Genomic DNA, 20627 nt, shown 5'->3' with positions numbered 1-20627 from the left:
TTTACCCCTGAACGGTTTCACGTACTATTGAACTCTCTCTTCAAAGTTCTTTTCAACTTTCCCTCACGGTACTTGTTCGCTATCGGTCTCGTGGTCATATTTAGCCTTAGATGGAGTTTACCACCCTCTTAGTGCTCCACTCTCAAGGAACACGACTCTGAGGAGAGTCCCCACCCGGGAGCGGCCGCGGTCCTACGGGCCTGGCACCCTCTGCGGGCGATGGCCCCATTCAAGGGAGACTTGGACTCGCTGGACCGCGCCCCGGGAGAGTGGGACCTCCCACACACGACATCTCCCTGCACGTCTCCGCGCGGGATTCCGTGCTGGGCTCTTCCCTGTTCGCTCGCAGCTACTGGGGGAATCCTTGTTAGTTTCTTTTCCTCCGCCTAGTAATATGCTTAAATTCAGCGGGTAGTCTCGCCTGATCTGAGGTCGGAAAGATGGTTTTTTGTACCGACGGGCCGATGTGAGCGGTCGGAAGCTTAGCCTCTCTCATTGAACTGATTTCTTTTTGTTTTTGTTTTTTGTTTTTTTGTGGTCATTATTTATTGTGGTCATATCTTTCGCTCCCGCCCGGCAAGTGTGTGTCTCTCTCTGTCTCGGGAGTTTGCCTGTCTCCCATCACATCAAGCCGGGCGTCAGTTCTTCTCAGACGCGATCGGGGAAGGATGGGCCCCGTCGCCGAGGAGAGGAGGGCGAGCTAAGTCTATCCGCTCGCTCCACCGAACCCTGTGAAGCCTTCAAGGGCGACTGACTCCCCTTAACCTCCTCGCAGTCGCCGACGCCGCCACCGATTGCTCGGAGCGACGCCGGCGGTGCGAGGTGCAGGCTCGTCAGACCCCCCAGCGTAGGGCCGCTCGCGTGCCTTTATTTCTTTCTTTCTCTTTCTTTCTTTCTTTCCTTCCCTTATTATCTTAAAGACCGCGCGGGCCCACGGGTTTCATGTAGCCGACCCTCAGCCAGGCGTGGTCCGGGATTGGAAATCCAAGGACCGCAATGTGCGTTCGAAACGTCGATGTTCATGTGTCCTGCAGTTCACATGTCGACGCGCAATTAGCTGCGTTCTTCATCGACCCACGAGCCGAGTGATCCACCGCTCAGGGTTGTTTTTCTCTAGATTCGAGCAGAGCTTCGGGTAGGATGCTACTGCTAGTCCCGTAGGACAGGTAGTTGTTATTTTTCGAGGGGGAGCTGCCCCCAGAACAGCGGCACGGTCAGACCGCGCTCCCCTCTCGTTCAAGCGCCGCCGAAACGGCCTTGCGTGGGCAGATAAAGTGGCTTTAAGCCCAGTGCTCGCGGTCGCGCGGGTTGTCCTTGGATCCCTGAGGATCCTCGGAGCCCGCGTGCCGCCGGCACCCACTCACCATCTTTCGCTCCTACTTCCCACCTCGAGGCGGGACGGTCTTGCCGTCCCCCTCCGGGGGATTACTTCGCCGACCTGGACACCTCAGGCCGACGACGTTATCTCCGAGATCCGGCCGCTGCCAGGAAGAGCCGGTCCAATCACAGGCGAGATTACGCCTTCCGCAGAGCCCCGTTCATCTGGTTCATTCTTAATGCCTTCCTTTTATTAATTTTTGATGCGTCTTCCCCTCATTCGGGGGGAGACGGTGCGACTTTCGCCGACCGGTCCCCCCTCAGGTTGACGTCATCTATTTTTCAGTCATCAGTAGTGGTCACATATTATGATGCGTCTTCCCCCTCATGCGGGGGGAGTCGGTGCGACTTTCGCCGACCGGTCCCCCCTCAGGTTGACGTCATCTATTTTTCAGTCATCAGTAGAGGTTGTATTATCATGAATGACCAGACACGGGTACTTCCACGAGAAGGCGGTCCACTCGCAAGCGAGATTACGCACTCCCCCAGAGCCAGCAACCGTCCTCGGTTTCTTAATGCCTTCCTTCTCTGTTCGGTCACTCTCGGTGCCGTTAATGATCCTTCCGCAGGTTCACCTACGGAAACCTTGTTACGACTTTTACTTCCTCTAAATGATCAAGTTCGGGCATCTTCCCGGTGGAATCGAAGGGCCGAAACCCCGCGCCCACCGGTCCGAAGACCTCACTAAATCATTCAATCGGTAGTAGCGACGGGCGGTGTGTACAAAGGGCAGGGACGTAATCAACGCGAGCTTATGACTCGCGCTTACTGGGAATTCCTCGTTCATGGGGAACAATTGCAAGCCCCAATCCCTAGCACGAAGGAGGTTCAGCGGGTTACCCGGACCTTTCGGCCAGGGAGGACACGCTGATTCCTTCAGTGTAGCGCGCGTGCGGCCCAGAACATCTAAGGGCATCACAGACCTGTTATTGCTCAATCTCGTGCGGCTAGAAGCCGCCTGTCCCTCTAAGAAGATTAGGAGTCGCCGGTAGCACAGAGGATACCGGATGCGACTATTTAGCAGGCTAGAGTCTCGTTCGTTATCGGAATTAACCAGACAAATCGCTCCACCAACTAAGAACGGCCATGCACCACCACCCACCGAATCAAGAAAGAGCTCTCAATCTGTCAATCCTCCCGGTGTCTGGGCCTGGTGAGGTTTCCCGTGTTGAGTCAAATTAAGCCGCAGGCTCCACTCCTGGTGGTGCCCTTCCGTCAATTCCTTTAAGTTTCAGCTTTGCAACCATACTTCCCCCGGAACCCAAAAGCTTTGGTTTCCCGGAAGCCGCCCGCCGAGTCATCGGAGGAACTTCGGCGGATTGCTGGCTGGCATCGTTTATGGTTAGAACTAGGGCGGTATCTGATCGCCTTCGAACCTCTAACTTTCGTTCTTGATCAGAGAAAACATTCTTGGCAAATGCTTTCGCTTCTGTCCGTCTTGCGACGATCCAAGAATTTCACCTCTAACGTCGCAATACGAATGCCCCCGTCTGTCCCTTTTGATCATTACCTCGGGGCTTCCGAAAACCAACAAAATAGAACCGAGGTCCTATTCCATTATTCCATGCACTCGGTATTCAGGCGGCTGCTGCCTGCTTTAAGCACTCTAATTTGTTCAAAGTAAAAGTGCCGGCCCATCGTGACACTCGGTCAAGAGCACCGCGACGGGATTGTGTAGGCCCTCCCCGAGACGACCCGAGGCGTGGGAGCGTCGCCGCCCCCATCGCCCGCGGGCGCCGGCTCGGGCCACCGGCAGGACGTCCGCACGTGCGTGCCAGTTAGACACCGACGGGCGGTGAACCGGCAGCGTGGGACACAAGTCCGACTACGAGCTTTTTAACCGCAACAGCTTTAATATACGCTATTGGAGCTGGAATTACCGCGGCTGCTGGCACCAGACTTGCCCTCCAATGGATACTCGTTAAAGTCTTTAGAGTGTACTCATTCCGATTACGGGGCCTCGGATGAGTCCCGTATCGTTATTTTTCGTCACTACCTCCCCGTGCCGGGAGTGGGTAATTTGCGCGCCTGCTGCCTTCCTTGGATGTGGTAGCCGTTTCTCAGGCTCCCTCTCCGGAATCGAACCCTGATTCCCCGTTACCCGTTACAACCATGGTAGGCGCAGAGCCTACCATCGACAGTTGATAAGGCAGACATTTGAAAGATGCGTCGCCGGTTCGTAGACCGTGCGATCCGCCTCCATTTATTCAGAGTCACCAAGGCAAACGGCCGCGTGAGCGACCGATTGGTTTTGATCTAATAAAAGCGTCCCGACCGTCTCCGGTCGGGACTCGGTTGCATGTATTAGCTCTAGAATTACCACAGTTATCCAAGTAACTGTCCACCATCTAAGGAACCATAACTGATTTAATGAGCCATTCGCGGTTTCACCTTAATTTGGCTTGCACTGAGACATGCATGGCTTAATCTTTGAGACAAGCATATGACTACTGGCAGGATCAACCAGGGAACCGAAGACTCACTTGGAGCTCGTTCCTCCCCCTCCACGCGGTCCCGGATGGGTCCGGCGAGGGGGTCCAGTTCATACTTCAACGCTCGCACTCCGTGCGCCCCTGCGAGCAGGGGCCACTTCGTGCCGTTAGGGGGACGCCACGTGAGCGCCCCCAGAACCGTGGTGCCATTAGGGCACCCTTCCCTCTCTTCACTCGACATGCATAAGCGCCGAAGCGCCGTTTGGCATCGCGAGTCTAGCACGCGCCCGGACTACGAGTGAGTCGGTTGCAGTGTGTCCACGATACGCCGCCTATAGACCGTGTCCGGGGGACAGAGGGCCGCGGCATCGCGGTGGCGAAGGGTTTGCCGGGAAGGGGAACGAAGCCGGCCTTTTTCGTAAAATCGTTCCCCTGTTGCTTGCCGGGAAGGTGGACGAACCCGGTCTCTCTCGTAAAATCGTCCACCTGCTGCTTGCCGGGAAGGGGAACAAAGCCGGTCTTTTTCGTAAAATCGTTCCCCTGTTGCTTGCCGGGAAGGTGGACGAACCCGGTCTTTATCGTCAAATCGTCCACCTGCTGGTTGCCGGGAAGGGGAACGAAGCCGGCCTTTTTCGTAAAATCGTTCCCCTGTTGCTTGCCGGGAAGGAGGACGAACCCGGTCTTTATCGTCAAATCGTCCTCCTGTTGCTTGCCGGAAAGGGGAACGAAGCCGGCCTTTTTCGTAAAATCGTTCCCCTGTTGCTTGCCGGGAAGGTGGACGAACCCGGTCTCTCTCGTAAAATCGTCCACCTGCTGCTTGCCGGGAAGGGGAACGAAGCCGGTCTTTTTCGTAAAATCGTTCCCCTGTTGCTTGCCGGGAAGGTGGACGAACCCGGTCTTTATCGTCAAATCGTCCACCTGCTGGTTGCCGGGAAGGGGAACGAAGCCGGCCTTTTTCGTAAAATCGTTCCCCTGTTGCTTGCCGGGAAGGAGGACGAACCCGGTCTTTAACGTCAAATCGTCCTCCTGTTGCTTGCCGGAAAGGGGAACGAAGCCGGCCTTCTTCGTAAAATCGTTCCCCTGTTGCTTGCCGGGAAGGTGGACGAACCCGGTCTTTCTCGTAAAATCGTCCACCTGCTGCTTGCCGGGAAGGGGAACGAAGCCGGCCTTTTTCGTAAAATCGTTCCCCTGCCGGGCGGAGGACGGACCCGGGCTTTTCTTCCGTCAGTTGTGTCCTCCTGATGTATCCAGACACCACCCAAGGCTCAGGAATCGTCTTATGCGGAAAAAGGGCCAATTTATCAGCGACGCATCCGTTAGTTCAACTAGAGGAAGTGTGAAATTTTCCTACAAAATAAGGTGCCAGCGCGGCGTTTTCAGGGGAGACTCGTAACGTCTGAGCCTCAGAGAGCGCGACCCGGCCGAATGCGAGCGGCAGGTCCCCTAAAATCGGCCTACCTAACACGCACGGATGGGACTTTGAAATCTGAAGACGTGGAGGGCACGAACGGGAATATATATGCGGCAGAAGCCAGAGACACCGCCGGCAGCCTCACCGTGACCGCACGAGAAGTCGTCACTTGCGCCAATCTTGCACTCGAGTGCCGAGTCACCTACGAGCAGACCCCTGCTTCTGCCTGTCCATTGAGGGCAGCCGAGCACGCGATTCCCCAGGAGACGGACTTCTGTACACTTGTGCCCCTCTTGCCCTAAACGGGGTTCGAGCAGCGCGGGGAGAGGAATTCAGTCCCCGGCGGATGCGCGCTCGTTCTAAGTGCAGCTTCCGAGAGGCCGCCCGTGAAGGCCATCACTTGTGCCACTCTTGCACTCGGAATCGAGTGCCGACTCGAACCGGAGCCTCCGCCGGCCACTGCGTGGGTTGACGGGCGCCGACCCCGATGAAGACGGCGATCGGTGCACATGTGCCCCCCATGCCCTAAACGGGGTTCGAGCAGCGCGGGGAGAGGAATTCAGTCCCCGGCGGATGCGCGCTCGTTCTAAGTGCAGCTTCCCAGAGGCCGCCCGTTAAGGCCTTCACATGTGCCACTCTTGCACTCGTAGATGAGTGCCGACTCGAGCCCGAGTCTCCGCCGGACACCGCGCGTGATGACGTGCGCCAACCCCGATGGACACGGCGGTCGGTGCACTTGTGCTCCACTTGCCCTAAACGGTTGCAAGTAGAGCGGGCCGAGGCCAGCAGTCCCCCGGCGGATGCGCGCTGGTTCTAAGTGCAGCTTCCCAGAGGCCGCCCGTGAAGGCCGTCACGTGTGCCGCTCTTGCACTCGGAATCGAGTGCCGACTCGAACCGGAGCCTCCGCCGGCCACTGCGTGGGTTGACGGGCGCCGTCCCCGATGAAGACGGCGATCGGTGCACATGTGCCCCTCTTGCCCTAAACGGGGTTCGAGCAGCGCGGGGAGAGGTCTTCAGTCTCCCGCGGATGCACGCTGGTACTAAGGGCCGGCTCACAGAAGCCACCTGTAAAGGCCGTCACATGTGCCACTCTTGCACTCGTAGTCGAGGGCCGACTCGAGCCCGAGCCTCCGCCGGACACCGCGCGTGTTGACGTGCGCCAACCCCGATGGACACGGCGGTCGGTGCATTTGTGCCCCACTTGCACTAAACGGTTGCAAGTACACCGGGCCGAGGAAAGCATTCCCCCGCGGTTGTCCGCTGGTACTAAGTGCAGCTTCCCAGAGGCCGCCCGTGAAGGCCGTCACGTGTGCCACTCTTGCACTCGGAATCGAGTGCCGACTCGAACCGGAGCCTCCGCCGGCCACTGCGCGGGTTGACGGGCGCCGACCCCGTTGAAGACGGCGATCGGTGCACATGTGCCACTCTTGCCCTAAACGGGGATCGAGCGGCGCGGGACGAGGCCTGCAGTCCCCCGCGTTGCCCGGTGGTACTGAGGGCAATCTCCCAGAGGCCGCCCGTGAAGGCCGTTACTTGTGTCACTCTTGCACTCAGTGCCCTGTGCCGACTCGAACCCGAGACTCGGCCGGTCTTCGCAGGCAACAGCGCGGGTTGACCACAAATTACACGGCGGTCGATACACTTGTGCCCCTCTTGCCCTAAACGGTCGCAAGTAGCGCGGGCCGAGGCCTGCAGTCCCTCGCTGATGTCCGCTGGTACTAGGGGCAGCTTCCCAGAGGCCGCCCGTGAAGACCATCACTTGTGCCACTCTTGCACTCAGGCTCGAGTGCCGACTCGAACCCGAGACTCGACCAGTCTTCGCCGGCCACTGAGCGGGGTGACGGGCGCCGACCCCAAAGGACACGGCGGTCGGTGCACTTGTGCCACTCTTGCCCTAAACGGGGATCGAGCGGCGCGGGTCGAGGCCTGCAGTCCCCCGCGTTGCCCGGTGGTACTGAGGGCAATCTCCCAGAGGCCGCCCGTGAACGCCGTTACTTGTGTCACTCTTGCACTCAGTGTCCTGTGCCGACTCGAACCCGAGACTCGGCCGGTCTTCGCCGGCCACTGAGCGGGGTGACGGGCGCCGACCCCAAAGGACACGGCGGTCGGTGCACTTGTGCCACTCTTGCCCTAAACTGCCTCAGCCAACGCGGGGCGGAAGCGCGAATGGCCTGCCGGCGACAGGGTCCCCGGCGGCCGGTAGTCCAATCTCAGACTTCCCCCTGCTCGAGGAGAGCCTCGCTCGCCAAGCTCATATACTATAGTCTGGACCCCCCTTATCTCAGCATTCGTCAGTCACGGAAGAGGCAGAGCCGCGGACAACGGCGGATGGCCCCTCGGCTGCCGCCAGAAATTTTAATTAAGTTTTTCTCTTCCTTAATCATTTCCGATCATACTAAATTTTGTATATGTTAGAATACATACACATACTTACTTATATAACCGCTTTATTTAATATTTTTCTGCACTTTAGAAATTTTCGGACTTAGCCGCTGAAGCGACTCAAGTAACACGCACGGTGGGACATAGCCGCAGAACTGGTTTCATGTACCACGCACCACGGGACATAGCCGCAGAATTCGTACCGTCCAAGTAAGGCCCAGCTAACACAGCGGAAATTTATTTTTAGTCAATTAACGGCATTACTATGCACAGCAAGGCCAACTTTCTTCAATTATGAATATTTTTCTGCATTTTGGAAATTTTCGGACTTAGCCGCTGAAGCGACTCAAGTAACACGCACGGTCGGACATAGCCGCAGAACTGGTTTCAAGTACCACGCACCACGGGACATAGCCGCAGAATTCGTACCGTCCAATTAAGGCCCACCTAACACAGCGGAAATTTATTTTTAGTCAATTAACGGCATTACTATGCACAGCAAGGCCAACTTTCTTCAATTATGAATATTTTTCTGCATTTTGGAAATTTTCGGACTTAGCCGCTGAAGCGACTCAACTAACACGCACGGTCGGACATAGCCGCAGAACTGGTTTCAAGTACCACGCACCACGGGACATAGCCGCAGAATTCGTACCGTCCAAGTAAGGCCCACCTAACACAGCGGAAATTTATTTTTAATCTATTAACGATATTATTAAGCACAGCAAGGCCAACTTTATTCAATTATGTATATTTTTCTGCATTTTGGAAATTTTCGGACTTAGCCGCTGAAGCGACTCAAGTAACACGCACGGTGGGACATAGCCGCAGAACTGATTTCAAGTACCACGCACCACGGGACATAGCCGCAGAATTCGTACCGTCCAAGTAAGGCCCAGCTAACACAGCGGAAATTTATTTTTAATCTATTAACGATTTTATTAAGCACAGCAAGCCCAATTTTCTTCAATTATGTGTATTTTTCTGCATTTTGGAAATTTTTTGGACTTAGCCGCTGAAGCGACTCAAGTAACACGCACGGTGGGACATAGCCGCAGAACTGGTTTCAAGTACCACGCACCACGGGACATAGCCGCAGAATTCGTACCGTCCAAGTAAGGCCCAGCTAACACAGCGGAAATTTATTTTTAATCTATTAACGATTTTATTAAGCACAGCAAGCCCAATTTTCTTCAATTATGTGTATTTTTCTGCATTTTGGAAATTTTTTGGACTTAGCCGCTGAAGCGACTCAAGTAACACGCACGGTGGGACATAGCCGCAGAACTGGTTTCAAGTACCACGCACCACGGGACATAGCCGCAGAATTCGTACCGTCCAAGTAAGGCCCACCTAACACAGCGGTAATTTATTTTTAATCTATTAACGATTTTATTAAGCACAGCAAGCCCAATTTTCTTCAATTATGTGTATTTTTCTGCATTTTGGAAATTTTTTGGACTTAGCCGCTGAAGCGACTCAACTAACACGCACGGTCGGACATAGCCGCAGAACTGATTTCAAGTACCACGCACCACGGGACATAGCCGCAGAATTCGTCCCGTCCAAGTAAGGCCCACCTAACACAGCGGAAATTTATTTTTAGTCAATTAACGGCATTACTATGCACAGCAAGGCCAACTTTCTTCAATTATGAATATTTTTCTGCATTTTGGAAATTTTCGGACTTAGCCGCTGAAGCGACTCAACTAACACGCACGGTCGGACATAGCCGCAGAACTGGTTTCAAGTACCACGCACCACGGGACATAGCCGCAGAATTCGTACCGTCCAAGTAAGGCCCACCTAACACAGCGGTAATTTATTTTTAATCTATTAACGATTTTATTAAGCACAGCAAGCCCAATTTTCTTCAATTATGTGTATTTTTCTGCATTTTGGAAATTTTTTGGACTTAGCCGCTGAAGCGACTCAACTAACACGCACGGTCGGACATAGCCGCAGAACTGATTTCAAGTACCACGCACCACGGGACATAGCCGCAGAATTCGTCCCGTCCAAGTAAGGCCCACCTAACACAGCGGAAATTTATTTTTAGTCAATTAACGGCATTACTATGCACAGCAAGGCCAACTTTCTTCAATTATGTATATTTTTCTGCATTTTGGAAATTTTCGGACTTAGCCGCTGAAGCGACTCAACTAACACGCACGGTCGGACATAGCCGCAGAACTGGTTTCAAGTACCACGCACCACGGGACATAGCCGCAGAATTCGTCCCGTCCAAGTAAGGCCCACCTAACACAGCGGAAATTTATTTTTAATCTATTAACGATATTATTAAGCACAGCAAGGCCAACTTTCTTCAATTATGTATATTTTTCTGCATTTTGGAAATTTTCGGACTTAGCCGCTGAAGCGACTCAAGTAACACGCACGGTGGGACATAGCCGCAGAACTGATTTCAAGTACCACGCACCACGGGACATAGCCGCAGAATTCGTACCGTCCAAGTAAGGCCCACCTAACACAGCGGTAATTTATTTTTAATCTATTAACGATTTTATTAAGCACAGCAAGCCCAATTTTCTTCAATTATGTGTATTTTTCTGCATTTTGGAAATTTTTTGGACTTAGCCGCTGAAGCGACTCAACTAACACGCACGGTCGGACATAGCCGCAGAACTGGTTTCAAGTACCACGCACCACGGGACATAGCCGCAGAATTCGTACCGTCCAAGTAAGGCCCACCTAACACAGCGGAAATTTATTTTTAATCTATTAACGATATTATTAAGCACAGCAAGGCCAACTTTATTCAATTATGTATATTTTTCTGCATTTTGGAAATTTTCGGACTTAGCCGCTGAAGCGACTCAAGTAACACGCACGGTGGGACATAGCCGCAGAACTGATTTCAAGTACCACGCACCACGGGACATAGCCGCAGAATTCGTACCGTCCAAGTAAGGCCCAGCTAACACAGCGGAAATTTATTTTTAATCTATTAACGATTTTATTAAGCACAGCAAGCCCAATTTTCTTCAATTATGTGTATTTTTCTGCATTTTGGAAATTTTTTGGACTTAGCCGCTGAAGCGACTCAAGTAACACGCACGGTGGGACATAGCCGCAGAACTGGTTTCATGTACCACGCACCACGGGACATAGCCGCAGAATTCGTACCGTCCAAGTAAGGCCCAGCTAACACAGCGGAAATTTATTTTTAGTCAATTAACGGCATTACTATGCACAGCAAGGCCAACTTTCTTCAATTATGAATATTTTTCTGCATTTTGGAAATTTTCGGACTTAGCCGCTGAAGCGACTCAACTAACACGCACGGTCGGACATAGCCGCAGAACTGGTTTCATGTACCACGCACCACGGGACATAGCCGCAGAATTCGTACCGTCCAAGTAAGGCCCAGCTAACACAGCGGAAATTTATTTTTAGTCAATTAACGGCATTACTATGCACAGCAAGGCCAACTTTCTTCAATTATGAATATTTTTCTGCATTTTGGAAATTTTCGGACTTAGCCGCTGAAGCGACTCAACTAACACGCACGGTCGGACATAGCCGCAGAACTGGTTTCAAGTACCACGCACCACGGGACATAGCCGCAGAATTCGTACCGTCCAAGTAAGGCCCAGCTAACACAGCGGAAATTTATTTTTAATCTATTAACGATTTTATTAAGCACAGCAAGCCCAATTTTCTTCAATTATGTGTATTTTTCTGCATTTTGGAAATTTTTTGGACTTAGCCGCTGAAGCGACTCAAGTAACACGCACGGTGGGACATAGCCGCAGAACTGGTTTCAAGTACCACGCACCACGGGACATAGCCGCAGAATTCGTACCGTCCAAGTAAGGCCCACCTAACACAGCGGTAATTTATTTTTAATCTATTAACGATTTTATTAAGCACAGCAAGCCCAATTTTCTTCAATTATGTGTATTTTTCTGCATTTTGGAAATTTTTTGGACTTAGCCGCTGAAGCGACTCAACTAACACGCACGGTCGGACATAGCCGCAGAACTGATTTCAAGTACCACGCACCACGGGACATAGCCGCAGAATTCGTCCCGTCCAAGTAAGGCCCACCTAACACAGCGGAAATTTATTTTTAGTCAATTAACGGCATTACTATGCACAGCAAGGCCAACTTTCTTCAATTATGAATATTTTTCTGCATTTTGGAAATTTTCGGACTTAGCCGCTGAAGCGACTCAACTAACACGCACGGTCGGACATAGCCGCAGAACTGGTTTCAAGTACCACGCACCACGGGACATAGCCGCAGAATTCGTACCGTCCAAGTAAGGCCCACCTAACACAGCGGTAATTTATTTTTAATCTATTAACGATTTTATTAAGCACAGCAAGCCCAATTTTCTTCAATTATGTGTATTTTTCTGCATTTTGGAAATTTTTTGGACTTAGCCGCTGAAGCGACTCAACTAACACGCACGGTCGGACATAGCCGCAGAACTGATTTCAAGTACCACGCACCACGGGACATAGCCGCAGAATTCGTCCCGTCCAAGTAAGGCCCACCTAACACAGCGGAAATTTATTTTTAGTCAATTAACGGCATTACTATGCACAGCAAGGCCAACTTTCTTCAATTATGTATATTTTTCTGCATTTTGGAAATTTTCGGACTTAGCCGCTGAAGCGACTCAACTAACACGCACGGTCGGACATAGCCGCAGAACTGGTTTCAAGTACCACGCACCACGGGACATAGCCGCAGAATTCGTCCCGTCCAAGTAAGGCCCACCTAACACAGCGGAAATTTATTTTTAATCTATTAACGATATTATTAAGCACAGCAAGGCCAACTTTCTTCAATTATGTATATTTTTCTGCATTTTGGAAATTTTCGGACTTAGCCGCTGAAGCGACTCAAGTAACACGCACGGTGGGACATAGCCGCAGAACTGATTTCAAGTACCACGCACCACGGGACATAGCCGCAGAATTCGTACCGTCCAAGTAAGGCCCACCTAACACAGCGGTAATTTATTTTTAATCTATTAACGATTTTATTAAGCACAGCAAGCCCAATTTTCTTCAATTATGTGTATTTTTCTGCATTTTGGAAATTTTTTGGACTTAGCCGCTGAAGCGACTCAACTAACACGCACGGTCGGACATAGCCGCAGAACTGGTTTCAAGTACCACGCACCACGGGACATAGCCGCAGAATTCGTACCGTCCAAGTAAGGCCCACCTAACACAGCGGAAATTTATTTTTAATCTATTAACGATATTATTAAGCACAGCAAGGCCAACTTTATTCAATTATGTATATTTTTCTGCATTTTGGAAATTTTCGGACTTAGCCGCTGAAGCGACTCAAGTAACACGCACGGTGGGACATAGCCGCAGAACTGATTTCAAGTACCACGCACCACGGGACATAGCCGCAGAATTCGTACCGTCCAAGTAAGGCCCAGCTAACACAGCGGAAATTTATTTTTAATCTATTAACGATTTTATTAAGCACAGCAAGCCCAATTTTCTTCAATTATGTGTATTTTTCTGCATTTTGGAAATTTTTTGGACTTAGCCGCTGAAGCGACTCAAGTAACACGCACGGTGGGACATAGCCGCAGAACTGGTTTCATGTACCACGCACCACGGGACATAGCCGCAGAATTCGTACCGTCCAAGTAAGGCCCAGCTAACACAGCGGAAATTTATTTTTAGTCAATTAACGGCATTACTATGCACAGCAAGGCCAACTTTCTTCAATTATGAATATTTTTCTGCATTTTGGAAATTTTCGGACTTAGCCGCTGAAGCGACTCAACTAACACGCACGGTCGGACATAGCCGCAGAACTGGTTTCATGTACCACGCACCACGGGACATAGCCGCAGAATTCGTACCGTCCAAGTAAGGCCCAGCTAACACAGCGGAAATTTATTTTTAGTCAATTAACGGCATTACTATGCACAGCAAGGCCAACTTTCTTCAATTATGAATATTTTTCTGCATTTTGGAAATTTTCGGACTTAGCCGCTGAAGCGACTCAACTAACACGCACGGTCGGACATAGCCGCAGAACTGGTTTCAAGTACCACGCACCACGGGACATAGCCGCAGAATTCGTACCGTCCAAGTAAGGCCCAGCTAACACAGCGGAAATTTATTTTTAATCTATTAACGATTTTATTAAGCACAGCAAGCCCAATTTTCTTCAATTATGTGTATTTTTCTGCATTTTGGAAATTTTTTGGACTTAGCCGCTGAAGCGACTCAAGTAACACGCACGGTGGGACATAGCCGCAGAACTGGTTTCATGTACCACGCACCACGGGACATAGCCGCAGAATTCGTACCGTCCAAGTAAGGCCCAGCTAACACAGCGGAAATTTATTTTTAGTCAATTAACGGCATTACTATGCACAGCAAGGCCAACTTTCTTCAATTATGAATATTTTTCTGCATTTTGGAAATTTTCGGACTTAGCCGCTGAAGCGACTCAACTAACACGCACGGTCGGACATAGCCGCAGAACTGGTTTCATGTACCACGCACCACGGGACATAGCCGCAGAATTCGTACCGTCCAAGTAAGGCCCAGCTAACACAGCGGAAATTTATTTTTAGTCAATTAACGGCATTACTATGCACAGCAAGGCCAACTTTCTTCAATTATGAATATTTTTCTGCATTTTGGAAATTTTCGGACTTAGCCGCTGAAGCGACTCAACTAACACGCACGGTCGGACATAGCCGCAGAACTGGTTTCAAGTACCACGCACCACGGGACATAGCCGCAGAATTCGTACCGTCCAAGTAAGGCCCAGCTAACACAGCGGAAATTTATTTTTAATCTATTAACGATTTTATTAAGCACAGCAAGCCCAATTTTCTTCAATTATGTGTATTTTTCTGCATTTTGGAAATTTTTTGGACTTAGCCGCTGAAGCGACTCAAGTAACACGCACGGTGGGACATAGCCGCAGAACTGATTTCAAGTACCACGCACCACGGGACATAGCCGCAGAATTCGTCCCGTCCAAGTAAGGCCCACCTAACACAGCGGAAATTTATTTTTAGTCAATTAACGGCATTACTATGCACAGCAAGGCCAACTTTCTTCAATTATGAATATTTTTCTGCATTTTGGAAATTTTCGGACTTAGCCGCTGAAGCGACTCAACTAACACGCACGGTCGGACATAGCCGCAGAACTGGTTTCAAGTACCACGCACCACGGGACATAGCCGCAGAATTCGTACCGTCCAAGTAAGGCCCACCTAACACAGCGGTAATTTATTTTTAATCTATTAACGATTTTATTAAGCACAGCAAGCCCAATTTTCTTCAATTATGTGTATTTTTCTGCATTTTGGAAATTTTTTGGACTTAGCCGCTGAAGCGACTCAACTAACACGCACGGTCGGACATAGCCGCAGAACTGATTTCAAGTACCACGCACCACGGGACATAGCCGCAGAATTCGTCCCGTCCAAGTAAGGCCCACCTAACACAGCGGAAATTTATTTTTAGTCAATTAACGGCATTACTATGCACAGCAAGGCCAACTTTCTTCAATTATGTATATTTTTCTGCATTTTGGAAATTTTCGGACTTAGCCGCTGAAGCGACTCAAGTAACACGCACGGTGGGACATAGCCGCAGAACTGGTTTCATGTACCACGCACCACGGGACATAGCCGCAGAATTCGTACCGTCCAAGTAAGGCCCAGCTAACACAGCGGAAATTTATTTTTAGTCAATTAACGGCATTACTATGCACAGCAAGGCCAACTTTCTTCAATTATGAATATTTTTCTGCATTTTGGAAATTTTCGGACTTAGCCGCTGAAGCGACTCAACTAACACGCACGGTCGGACATAGCCGCAGAACTGGTTTCATGTACCACGCACCACGGGACATAGCCGCAGAATTCGTACCGTCCAAGTAAGGCCCAGCTAACACAGCGGAAATTTATTTTTAGTCAATTAACGGCATTACTATGCACAGCAAGGCCAACTTTCTTCAATTATGAATATTTTTCTGCATTTTGGAAATTTTCGGACTTAGCCGCTGAAGCGACTCAACTAACACGCACGGTCGGACATAGCCGCAGAACTGGTTTCAAGTACCACGCACCACGGGACATAGCCGCAGAATTCGTACCGTCCAAGTAAGGCCCAGCTAACACAGCGGAAATTTATTTTTAATCTATTAACGATTTTATTAAGCACAGCAAGCCCAATTTTCTTCAATTATGTGTATTTTTCTGCATTTTGGAAATTTTTTGGACTTAGCCGCTGAAGCGACTCAAGTAACACGCACGGTGGGACATAGCCGCAGAACTGGTTTCATGTACCACGCACCACGGGACATAGCCGCAGAATTCGTACCGTCCAAGTAAGGCCCAGCTAACACAGCGGAAATTTATTTTTAGTCAATTAACGGCATTACTATGCACAGCAAGGCCAACTTTCTTCAATTATGAATATTTTTCTGCATTTTGGAAATTTTCGGACTTAGCCGCTGAAGCGACTCAACTAACACGCACGGTCGGACATAGCCGCAGAACTGGTTTCATGTACCACGCACCACGGGACATAGCCGCAGAATTCGTACCGTCCAAGTAAGGCCCAGCTAACACAGCGGAAATTTATTTTTAGTCAATTAACGGCATTACTATGCACAGCAAGGCCAACTTTCTTCAATTATGAATATTTTTCTGCATTTTGGAAATTTTCGGACTTAGCCGCTGAAGCGACTCAACTAACACGCACGGTCGGACATAGCCGCAGAACTGGTTTCAAGTACCACGCACCACGGGACATAGCCGCAGAATTCGTACCGTCCAAGTAAGGCCCACCTAACACAGCGGTAATTTATTTTTAATCTATTAACGATTTTATTAAGCACAGCAAGCCCAATTTTCTTCAATTATGTGTATTTTTCTGCATTTTGGAAATTTTTTGGACTTAGCCGCTGAAGCGACTCAACTAACACGCACGGTCGGACATAGCCGCAGAACTGATTTCAAGTACCACGCACCACGGGACATAGCCGCAGAATTCGTCCCGTCCAAGTAAGGCCCACCTAACACAGCGGAAATTTATTTTTAGTCAATTAACGGCATTACTATGCACAGCAAGGCCAACTTTCTTCAATTATGAATATTTTTCTGCATTTTGGAAATTTTCGGACTTAGCCGCTGAAGCGACTCAACTAACACGCACGGTCGGACATAGCCGCAGAACTGGTTTCAAGTACCACGCACCACGGGACATAGCCGCAGAATTCGTACCGTCCAAGTAAGGCCCAGCTAACACAGCGGAAATTTATTTTTAATCTATTAACGATTTTATTAAGCACAGCAAGCCCAATTTTCTTCAATTATGTGTATTTTTCTGCATTTTGGAAATTTTTTGGACTTAGCCGCTGAAGCGACTCAAGTAACACGCACGGTGGGACATAGCCGCAGAACTGGTTTCAAGTACCACGCACCACGGGACATAGCCGCAGAATTCGTACCGTCCAAGTAAGGCCCACCTAACACAGCGGTAATTTATTTTTAATCTATTAACGATTTTATTAAGCACAGCAAGCCCAATTTTCTTCAATTATGTGTATTTTTCTGCATTTTGGAAATTTTTTGGACTTAGCCGCTGAAGCGACTCAACTAACACGCACGGTCGGACATAGCCGCAGAACTGATTTCAAGTACCACGCACCACGGGACATAGCCGCAGAATTCGTCCCGTCCAAGTAAGGCCCACCTAACACAGCGGAAATTTATTTTTAGTCAATTAACGGCATTACTATGCACAGCAAGGCCAACTTTCTTCAATTATGAATATTTTTCTGCATTTTGGAAATTTTCGGACTTAGCCGCTGAAGCGACTCAACTAACACGCACGGTCGGACATAGCCGCAGAACTGGTTTCAAGTACCACGCACCACGGGACATAGCCGCAGAATTCGTACCGTCCAAGTAAGGCCCACCTAACACAGCGGTAATTTATTTTTAATCTATTAACGATTTTATTAAGCACAGCAAGCCCAATTTTCTTCAATTATGTGTATTTTTCTGCATTTTGGAAATTTTTTGGACTTAGCCGCTGAAGCGACTCAACTAACACGCACGGTCGGACATAGCCGCAGAACTGATTTCAAGTACCACGCACCACGGGACATAGCCGCAGAATTCGTCCCGTCCAAGTAAGGCCCACCTAACACAGCGGAAATTTATTTTTAGTCAATTAACGGCATTACTATGCACAGCAAGGCCAACTTTCTTCAATTATGTATATTTTTCTGCATTTTGGAAATTTTCGGACTTAGCCGCTGAAGCGACTCAACTAACACGCACGGTCGGACATAGCCGCAGAACTGGTTTCAAGTACCACGCACCACGGGACATAGCCGCAGAATTCGTCCCGTCCAAGTAAGGCCCACCTAACACAGCGGAAATTTATTTTTAATCTATTAACGATATTATTAAGCACAGCAAGGCCAACTTTCTTCAATTATGTATATTTTTCTGCATTTTGGAAATTTTCGGACTTAGCCGCTGAAGCGACTCAAGTAACACGCACGGTGGGACATAGCCGCAGAACTGATTTCAAGTACCACGCACCACGGGACATAGCCGCAGAATTCGTACCGTCCAAGTAAGGCCCACCTAACACAGCGGTAATTTATTTTTAATCTATTAACGATTTTATTAAGCACAGCAAGCCCAATTTTCTTCAATTATGTGTATTTTTCTGCATTTTGGAAATTTTTTGGACTTAGCCGCTGAAGCGACTCAACTAACACGCACGGTCGGACATAGCCGCAGAACTGGTTTCAAGTACCACGCACCACGGGACATAGCCGCAGAATTCGTACCGTCCAAGTAAGGCCCACCTAACACAGCGGAAATTTATTTTTAATCTATTAACGATATTATTAAGCACAGCAAGGCCAACTTTATTCAATTATGTATATTTTTCTGCATTTTGGAAATTTTCGGACTTAGCCGCTGAAGCGACTCAAGTAACACGCACGGTGGGACATAGCCGCAGAACTGATTTCAAGTACCACGCACCACGGGACATAGCCGCAGAATTCGTACCGTCCAAGTAAGGCCCAGCTAACACAGCGGAAATTTATTTTTAATCTATTAACGATTTTATTAAGCACAGCAAGCCCAATTTTCTTCAATTATGTGTATTTTTCTGCATTTTGGAAATTTTTTGGACTTAGCCGCTGAAGCGACTCAAGTAACACGCACGGTGGGACATAGCCGCAGAACTGGTTTCATGTACCACGCACCACGGGACATAGCCGCAGAATTCGTACCGTCCAAGTAAGGCCCAGCTAACACAGCGGAAATTTATTTTTAGTCAATTAACGGCATTACTATGCACAGCAAGGCCAACTTTCTTCAATTATGAATATTTTTCTGCATTTTGGAAATTTTCGGACTTAGCCGCTGAAGCGACTCAACTAACACGCACGGTCGGACATAGCCGCAGAACTGGTTTCATGTACCACGCACCACGGGACATAGCCGCAGAATTCGTACCGTCCAAGTAAGGCCCAGCTAACACAGCGGAAATTTATTTTTAGTCAATTAACGGCATTACTATGCACAGCAAGGCCAACTTTCTTCAATTATGAATATTTTTCTGCATTTTGGAAATTTTCGGACTTAGCCGCTGAAGCGACTCAACTAACACGCACGGTCGGACATAGCCGCAGAACTGGTTTCAAGTACCACGCACCACGGGACATAGCCGCAGAATTCGTACCGTCCAAGTAAGGCCCAGCTAACACAGCGGAAATTTATTTTTAATCTATTAACGATTTTATTAAGCACAGCAAGCCCAATTTTCTTCAATTATGTGTATTTTTCTGCATTTTGGAAATTTTTTGGACTTAGCCGCTGAAGCGACTCAAGTAACACGCACGGTGGGACATAGCCGCAGAACTGGTTTCATGTACCACGCACCACGGGACATAGCCGCAGAATTCGTACCGTCCAAGTAAGGCCCAGCTAACACAGCGGAAATTTATTTTTAGTCAATTAACGGCATTACTATGCACAGCAAGGCCAACTTTCTTCAATTATGAATATTTTTCTGCATTTTGGAAATTTTCGGACTTAGCCGCTGAAGCGACTCAACTAACACGCACGGTCGGACATAGCCGCAGAACTGGTTTCATGTACCACGCACCACGGGACATAGCCGCAGAATTCGTACCGTCCAAGTAAGGCCCAGCTAACACAGCGGAAATTTATTTTTAGTCAATTAACGGCATTACTATGCACAGCAAGGCCAACTTTCTTCAATTATGAATATTTTTCTGCATTTTGGAAATTTTCGGACTTAGCCGCTGAAGCGACTCAACTAACACGCACGGTCGGACATAGCCGCAGAACTGGTTTCAAGTACCACGCACCACGGGACATAGCCGCAGAATTCGTACCGTCCAAGTAAGGCCCACCTAACACAGCGGTAATTTATTTTTAATCTATTAACGATTTTATTAAGCACAGCAAGCCCAATTTTCTTCAATTATGTGTATTTTTCTGCATTTTGGAAATTTTTTGGACTTAGCCGCTGAAGCGACTCAACTAACACGCACGGTCGGACATAGCCGCAGAACTGATTTCAAGTACCACGCACCACGGGACATAGCCGCAGAATTCGTCCCGTCCAAGTAAGGCCCACCTAACACAGCGGAAATTTATTTTTAGTCAATTAACGGCATTACTATGCACAGCAAGGCCAACTTTCTTCAATTATGAATATTTTTCTGCATTTTGGAAATTTTCGGACTTAGCCGCTGAAGCGACTCAACTAACACGCACGGTCGGACATAGCCGCAGAACTGGTTTCAAGTACCACGCACCACGGGACATAGCCGCAGAATTCGTACCGTCCAAGTAAGGCCCACCTAACACAGCGGTAATTTATTTTTAATCTATTAACGATTTTATTAAGCACAGCAAGCCCAATTTTCTTCAATTATGTGTATTTTTCTGCATTTTGGAAATTTTTTGGACTTAGCCGCTGAAGCGA

The 20627-nt window shown here is 49.1% G+C and overlaps 2 non-coding genes and 1 pseudogene across 2 annotated transcripts; all 3 read right to left on the bottom strand.

Moving 5' to 3' along the window:
• Positions 1–435, bottom strand: part of LOC147870421 (large subunit ribosomal RNA) — a 4225-nt pseudogene extending 3790 nt beyond the window's left edge.
• A 514-nt stretch (positions 436–949) lies between these two features.
• Positions 950–1105, bottom strand: LOC147870420 (5.8S ribosomal RNA). Its single transcript, XR_015533437.1, has one exon. It is a non-coding gene; the product is annotated as a 5.8S ribosomal RNA (ribosomal RNA).
• Positions 1106–1929: 824 nt separating this feature from the next.
• On the bottom strand, positions 1930–3847 carry LOC147870419 (small subunit ribosomal RNA). The gene has a single exon (XR_015533434.1). It is a non-coding gene; the product is annotated as a small subunit ribosomal RNA (ribosomal RNA).
• Positions 3848–20627: the final 16780 nt, after the last annotated feature.

The sequence above is a fragment of the Zootermopsis nevadensis genome, unplaced genomic scaffold (assembly GCF_977971745.1).
Source record: "Zootermopsis nevadensis isolate Lab colony 2312 unplaced genomic scaffold, Znev_1.0 Znev_ptg000255l, whole genome shotgun sequence".
NCBI classification, from domain to species: domain Eukaryota; kingdom Metazoa; phylum Arthropoda; class Insecta; order Blattodea; family Termopsidae; genus Zootermopsis; species Zootermopsis nevadensis.
This window is presented reverse-complemented; position numbering and strand designations above follow the sequence as displayed.